The sequence below is a fragment of the Populus trichocarpa genome, chromosome 8 (genome assembly GCF_000002775.5).
Source record: "Populus trichocarpa isolate Nisqually-1 chromosome 8, P.trichocarpa_v4.1, whole genome shotgun sequence".
Lineage (NCBI taxonomy): Eukaryota > Viridiplantae > Streptophyta > Magnoliopsida > Malpighiales > Salicaceae > Populus > Populus trichocarpa.
In genome coordinates, this window is record NC_037292.2 from 3,683,834 (window position 1) to 3,692,056 (window position 8,223).

General features: G+C 36.2%; 1 long non-coding RNA gene and 1 pseudogene across 1 annotated transcript; one reads left to right on the plus strand and one right to left on the minus strand.

The window, feature by feature from the left end:
• Window positions 1-217: 217 nt before the first annotated feature.
• Window positions 218-2,388, minus strand: LOC112328406 (uncharacterized). The gene is made up of 2 exons (XR_002983279.2): window positions 2,138-2,388; window positions 218-2,047 (listed from the first exon to the last, which is right to left on the minus strand). It is a non-coding gene; the product is annotated as an uncharacterized LOC112328406 (long non-coding RNA).
• Window positions 2,389-2,539: 151 nt separating this feature from the next.
• Window positions 2,540-5,092, plus strand: LOC18101403 (cucumisin-like; annotated as a pseudogene).
• The last annotated feature ends 3,131 nt before the right edge of the window (window positions 5,093-8,223 follow it).

Here is an 8,223-nt window from a genome sequence, read left to right on the forward strand (position 1 = left end):
ATCAGATAATTATAGAAAATAGAGGCGAATACGAGTCGGTGACAATTATAGAGAAACTTCGGTCATTCTTCCAGCGAATCAAAACTCAAGGGCTTGTGAAAGAGGCTGCGAATCTGAAGGGTGCAGTTGAAATTTTTCTGGGTAGCTATTTGCAGTTTCAGCCAAAAACATCTTACTTCACCCAACGGAAAAAGATCAATATAAAAAAAACTTCATCAAAAATATGAAAAGCTACTTTTTTCTAGATTCAAAGAAAATCTTAATTGTTGATACATGAATTAAATCAAATTAAATAACTTTCTCACTCCGGATCGCTATTCCAAAATTAGCTTTATCCAAAAAGGAAAAACAAAACTTAGCTTTAAGTTGCAAATGGTAACAATCTAAGAATTCTTTGTCGGCTGGAGAGGCCAGGAAATGTGCTTAATGGGGTATAACCCAGTAGCCTTTTAGGGAGACAGAGACCAATTCCAAGACTTCAACTAAAATAAATGGAACTTGATTAGTGCACGAAAGCTTCATCACACGAGTATTTCATAGAAGATGATCTCATGGACTTGATATTTCATCTACGACCATAGTTTCGACGATAGACTCTGGTGAGTCAAACCTCCTTCGAGTCATCAATGTTGCAGCCAATCAGCTACTTTTCTTCACCATAGCCAACCATATGTTCATAATTGATGGTGATGATGCCTCCTATCTCAAGCCCTTTACCATCCCAGTCATCATGCTAGGACCTGGTCAAACCATTTATGTTTTGATCTATGGAGATCGATTACCTGGCCGATATTATATGGCAGCCTAGCTTATCAAGGTGCACAAAATGCACCATTTGATAGCACTACAACCACTGTCATTCTTGAATACAAATCTGCTCTTTGCCTGCTAAGTGTACAATGAAACCATTTATGCCACCACTTTCAGCTTATAATGACACAACTACAGTCACAACACTCAGTAGAAGCTTTAAAAGTCCTTGAAAAGTTGAGGTCGCGACCGATATTGATAAGAAATTTTTCCTCAGAGTCGGTCTAGGACTCAACTTCACAGTCGATTCTAGCAACAGAACAACAGAGCCAGGACAGGAAAAACAAAAGAACACATTTTAAAAAATGCAAATCTCGCAAGGTTAATTTATAATTCAAAAGGAGAAAAATAGAAGAATGAGTGAAGAAAATGAAAAGGTGAAAGGAATTAAGACAGGCCTGCCTCACTTATGCACTCTGCAAGAAGCTAGAACAAACCGATGATCGTTTTGCCTAAACAATATCTTAACATTTGGTGTGATTCAATGCATAAAAAGTTTAATGAGAACTTCGCAAAACTTGATGAGAATCAAGATGTTAAAAGATGTTGATCCTGTCATTATCAGCAGGTTCCAGCGTCATAAAAAAAAAATCTGAATATAAATGCCAATGATTACCTTAGATTGCTGGAAATTTCCATATACGAACCACAGGCGAGACTGGTTGACAATACAGGAACATCCTCTGCATCTCCAGCAAAAGAGTGATCAAAAGAGGTTCATACATTAATCAACGCATTTATTATACCTACACCGACCTGTAAAGGCTGCTATCAGTCCAGTGCTACAAAAACAAAACCGATACTATCAATCATAGAGCAATAACGAAATAGCAACTGAAAAGACCATTGACCCAGAACACGTAATCATTAAAAAAGAAACGAAACTAGCAAAAAACCAAACCAAATTCAAGCAGCAACTTATGTGGTTGCACGTTGCCTTTTTTGCAGCGGCATCTCTCCCAAAGGTGGCACTGGAACCTGAAGATTAGAGTCCAAAACCAACCAGAAGTCTAACCAAGTAAACGCCAGCAGCTCTCCCAAGAATGAACAGGGTGAGGTGCATTCAGCGCACACTGATGGCTGTCGAATCCAAGTGGCACAGGAAGCCACCAAACCCAACATCCTGAGAGAAGAATGGGCCCACACCTGTCAATCAGAGACAGACCCTACAATCTCCAGCGCATTCCACCCAAAACGACAGCCGCCAGCAACAATCCTCGTCGACTGGGACTGATCTCTTCACACAGCAACACAACAGACCCCAGCCCGTATTAATTACAAGAAAAGAAAAAGAAAAAGAAAGATTAGTAAGGAGATAGATGAATACCATTTGGGAGGCGTTAAGAGAGACAGGGGAGAGTTTTTGTTTTGTTGATAGCATTATTCGACTAGAGCCCGCCCGTATTCTGGGATCGGAATTTTCCATGACTGATCTGAAACCCTAAACCTAGGACAAACTGGCATAAAATAAACCGAAGAAAGAAGGAGGAGGAGAGAGAGAAGAGGTTTCGGTGGTAAGTCGAGTCCTATTTGCTGTTTTTGTAACGGTTAGGAAACCCCAGCGTGATGGTTCCGCGGGGGGGGGGGGGGGGGGGGGGGGGGTTACGCGAATTTAAAATTGGGTCTTAACACATACGGGCTCTTTGTATTAATTCACTCCAGACCCGTGTTTGCTGGGCCCTCAAAGTTTCCTTATAAAAAATGATCCCCTCTGCTGCTGAAGGTCTAAATGGAAACAACCTCGGCCTCTATAGTCCACGGCTCCACGCCCTCTCACAAAAGCAAAAGGTTTTTTACTTCGGGGATAAAAAAAAAAATAGAAGAGAAGAGGAACTGTATCAAATTCGTTGAGTGAGAGATAGAATGTGTTTGAAATTGTGGTAGTAATTTTTTTCTCAGTGAAAGGAAACAACTCCATTCAAGGAGGCCATGGGCCTTCACGGGCTTCTCCAGCATGTTAGAAGAGCTAATACTGGAAGCAAAATCGTTATTGGAATGCTTGACACGGGAGTTTGGCCAGAATCTGAAAGTTTCAGTGATGAAGGACTTTCCACCTCCAAAGAAATGGAAGTGCAGTTGCCAAGATTTCTTTCGCGACAAGTAAACCCTCTAAGTGCCCAAACAAGCATGCATAAATACTTCGTTGTGATACATTTCTAACCATTAGGATTTGCAACGCATGTAAAGTAAAATAATCAGAGCTCGATACCACCGAGCCAATGGAATATTTGGTAAAGACGATATTATATCGCCAAGGGATACAGAAGGGTATGGCACTCATACTGCATCAACTGCAGAAGGGAACTTTGTTACTGGTGGAAGCATTGGAGGCCTTGCCCGAGGAACTACTCGAGGAGGGGCTCCCCCTTCTCGCATTGCTGAGTACAAAATTTTCTGGTTTGATGAATGTTTTGATGCTGACATTCTTGCAGCATTTGACGATGCTATTGCCGATGGAGTTGATATAATTTCTCTTTCTGTTGGAGGGTCTACTCCTAGACAGAATTTTAATGATTCAATAGCGAATGGAGCTTACCACGCAATGAAGAATGGAGTACTTGCATCCATTTCTGCTGGTAATTCAGATCCTGATCCTGCAAAAGTCAGCAATGTTTCGCCTTGGTTTCTCCCTGTGGCTGCTAGCACAATAGATAGGAAATCTCTGACCAGGGTCAAGTTAGGAAATTGAGCATTTTACGAGGAAAGCAGAAGCAAGAATCTGTACCATAACAAGCTACATCGAATTCTAAAGCACCACTAGATATAAAAATGACCATTTTTTACCATTCAGGGAACCTCTATATATACCTTCACACTTGAGCACGATATGCACCCCATATTCTATGCTGGAGATGTCCAATATAACAAAGAAGGATACAACGCGTCCATATCCTGGTAAAATGGGAAACGAGATGAATGCTGATTCAATAATGGCTCTGTTCAAAAAAAGTATCCATATTTTCACACATTGGATGGCTAAACGTTGTAATTAGTTACTCAATGCACACAGGCTCACTGGACAAGAAATTGGTGAAGGGGAAAATAGTCCTTTGTGGTTCAATTGGTGATGGACTGCCAGCATAAGCAGGAGCAATCGGTACTATATGCAGGATGGTTGTTACAAAGATGTGGCCTACAGTTTCCAGCTTCTCATTTGGGATTGTGATGGACTTGATATCTCAAAATATGTGAACAAGGCTAGGTATTTTCCTCAATTTCACAATTCTGTTGGTGTGAAAGTGCAAATGATGTTTATGTGCACAGTACTAATTCAATTGCTTTGTATTGATATTTCAACAGAAAACCAACTGCAACAATATTCAAGAGCATCCAACAAGGGAATGATTTGGCTCCATATGTAGTTTCATTTTCTTATATAACAAGTGACATCATCGAGTTGAATTGAAATCCATTTGTCCACTAACATGCCTCCTCTTTTTTCTCTGTATCAACTTGTTGATCTTTTGCAGCCCGAACTAGCAGCCCCTGGAGCAGACATGCATTTTGGCAGCATGGTCCCAAGGTAACAGTGTGACAGGATTGCAAGGGGATATAAGAGTAGTTCGAGACAACATAATCTCCAGCACATCCATCATCCATGGCTTGCCCACGTGCAACTGGAGCAGCAGCTTAGATCAAGTCCTTCCATCCTACATGGTCTCCTGCTGCCATTAAGTCTGCTCTGATGACAACAGGTAATTATTTAATCGATGGTTACCATCTTCAAATGTTTTTGCACGTGCAAGAAAACACAAAAAATGTTAAACTATGGGTTTTTTTTTTTGTTTTCTGTACAGTTTTTTCCATGAGTGCTGAGACTAATCCTGAAGAAGAATTTGCATATGGATCAGGACACATCAATCCTGTCAGGGTCATTAACCCAGGCCTAACATACGATGCTGGAGGGAAGATTATGTTAAATTCTTGCGTGGACAAGGTTATGACAATAAACAACCAAGACTTGTTACCGGGGATGACGCCAGCTGCTCTGAGGTAACAAAAGAAGCTGTCTGGAAAGTGGAATCTGAACTACCCTTCTTCAGGCTTAACTGCCCTGTCTAGTCATTCAATAACCCATGTCTTTCATAGAACTGTTACAGATGTTGGATCACCTGAGTCCAAGTTACAAGGTAACTGTGAGAGCTCTTAAGAAAGTTACACATATAGGGATTGGTAAAAAAGAACCCACCAACTGCAGAACTGCCCACAACTGAGGCCAAGGCCCATTAGGAGGATGCTGTCGATCCGGGCACCGTTCTTGCTCCCAAATTTCGTAACCAATCTGCCCAACTAGGTAGGATTAATTACATATTTCATCCCTGTATTTTTATATATTTTTAATATACTTTCTTTATTCTTCTTTAATTGTTGAGGTCTTTTTATTCGAGTAAAATTTATAGAGCGGTCCTTTCATTGTGATTCCATCAAGTTTTTGTTAAATGTGGACAGGTGTAAGAAGATATAGAATTTTGTGCTCAAAACTTAGAGAGAGAGAGAGAGATGATAGAAAACAATCAAAATGGAAATTTTGAAGAATTACTCACGGATTTTAAAACAAAATATTATATTGGAAAATGTAAAAAGCCTTTAGAAAAAAAGAAGAAATAGATTGTTTTCATGAAAGAGCAAAATAAAAATATGTTAAGCCACCCATATTTATTTATTTATTTATATTTTCATTTTCATTTTCAATTTCAATTTCATAATTTTTTAATAAAGGATAACTTCTAATTTTTAAAAAACTATAATTATGAATTTTTTTTCTTTTTTTTATAAATGGAAAATTTTATATTTTCATATTCTTTATTTTTTAATCTTAGCATTAAAAGATTTAAAAAATATATTGAATAAAAATACAAAGAACAGCGATTTATCATATTTTCATTTTCCTCTTTTCTAATTCTTAAAAATATATTGATCCTGCGAGAATATGGAAGGATATTTATGAAATCCCTTGCACGTGTAACATTAGAAACCCTTTTTTTTCAATTACTTTGTGGATTTTAAGTTCTTGGAACCGGAACATGTTACATGAAGACTCGATTTTCAGAATATAGATCCATGTAAAAATGGAATAAAAGCCAAGACAATTTGCATGAACTGAAAGGAACTCGTTGTTGTGTTCAATAGACGGAACCTGACTGCAATATTCAGATGAAATTAAATAATGCTTGAAGTTCTGATTGGCAACGAGAAAACACTACATACACCTCAATATTATCATCACTGTGAGTCAAAGAAGTTAAATGCATTTTGTCTTCGTTTGTTCTTATGTCTCGGCACAGACTTTCATTGACGGTCTTGCTAGCTAACTTGAATACCTTCTTTTCAAGTTCTGACTACTGGACTGAACAGGAAGCTAGCTAGCGTACGTGAACAGCTAGCTATACACATGAATGTGGATTGTAAGGGTTCCAAGGAATTATTCTTTAAACAATTTCTTGCATTGCATATGAACCCATGCCAGGATCAGAATGAATGAGTGATTTCTCGTAAATTAGAAAAGTAAAACAACTATACTACTGTTCTTGAACAATATATAGGACTCGCAGGCCACTTGAAAATGCAGTTCAAGGCAGACCATCTAGCTATGTGGTTATTGCAAAAATGCATTACATTTTTATCTTTTCCTGGGAAAAAGTCCTCTTCCCATTGAATTAATTGCAAAGTTTGGTCCCATTTTCCAAGATAGACAAAAAGATTCCTCGTCTTTTTTCAAACTGATAGACAGCCATTGACATGTTTCAAGACTAATCAAGTCTTGCCAGTTAATCACAGTACTGGAATTGGGGGGAGTCGACTGGAAATATGCATTTCTTGTAGAGAAAAAATTGTGTTTGGAACACTACTCTCATCTTGCACCGTTGCTTTTTTCTCTCAAGTAGTTTTTGATTTAAATGCTATTGATTATTTTCTAATTAATAAAAGAAATAAATCAAAGAATTGAATAAATTAAGGAAATCATGAAATTATTTCTATAATCTAAGATCAAATTAAACAAAAATCACAAATTCTCCCCTGACCCCTGCTATTGCTATTCTGAAACGGCACGCCGTTCCAATGCAAGATTAAATAGAAAAAAGAACCAGGCAAATGCCTGTGGAGACTTCATAAAACCTTTCTGGCTAGAACAATTAGAAAAGAAAAAATGAATGGCCATCAGCGAAAATGCCAGCGGAGACGCTGAGCATGATGAGAAATTTTAAAGTAGGGAAGATGGAATTATCAATAGTTATTTCAGGTGTTTGTTTTGAAAAGAGATAAACACAGTGGAAGGATCTGTCGCTCTACACGGGACATATATAATCCACTAAATTGGTGTTATGTAATTATATATTTTTTTTAAAAAAATCAACATGCTTTTGCAGCTAGCGAAGCTCGATCAGTAAATTTCGCAGCAATTTGGGTTGCATTCAATGCCAGCAAGGATTTTGTTACTATTATTATTTTGGTGTGATGTGAGGATTTTATTGCTCTTCTAGATTGTATGTATACAGAGCTTGCCTCCAGTAAGCTTGACGTAAGTCAGATCTCATAATTTATTATTAAAATTAAAATGATTAAAATATTGTTTTTGAATTGATAAGTTATTTTATTAGATTTTTTTTTTAATTTCAACCACTGAAATTAGCTTGCAAATACATTCATTAATGTATAAAATAATTGTTTTTAAAAAATATTGAAGATGTTTGTGCATGCGAGTAAAGCTTTAGGGGGAGATTCTGGTTTTGCGTTTTGTGTGTATAAGGACAAAGCCTTCTTCATTATAGTCACAAAAACATGTTTAGTTGTTATTTATTTGTGCAGCTAGATTATTATTTAAAAAAAAAACAAATTTATTTTAAAATATTTTTGAATTATTTTAATATGTTGATATCAAAAATAAAAAAATATTATTTTACTGTATTTTCAAGTAAAAAATATTTTAAAAAACAATCTCTACCATAATTTTAAACTCACTCTTAGTGTATGTTTGATACTGTAGTAATTTTTGTGATAATTGTTTAAAAAAGTAAGTTTTCTAAATAAAAATAATAATTACGATTTAAATAAAAATAGGTTTAAAAAAACTTGTATTTTATTAAAATTATTATAAGATAGATTTTTGTATGCAAAATAAGTAACAGCATGTCTTTATAAATAATAAAAAAAATATTTTTATATTTACAAAATAAATGTTTAAAGTATAATTATATGTAGGGCTAAACATAAAAAGCAAAAATTATATAGCAAGTCAAATAAGTTTTTCTTTGTAGTCCACAATACTAAGATGTCTCTAAGAGTTTGAACTATATACTGTGATTTGCTTTTTTAATTTTTGACGTTATTATTTTTTTTTATATATTTTTTATTTTTTATCCTAATCTCATTGTTGTCAAAGAACCATCTCAACATAAAAGTTTAAGTTGTTAG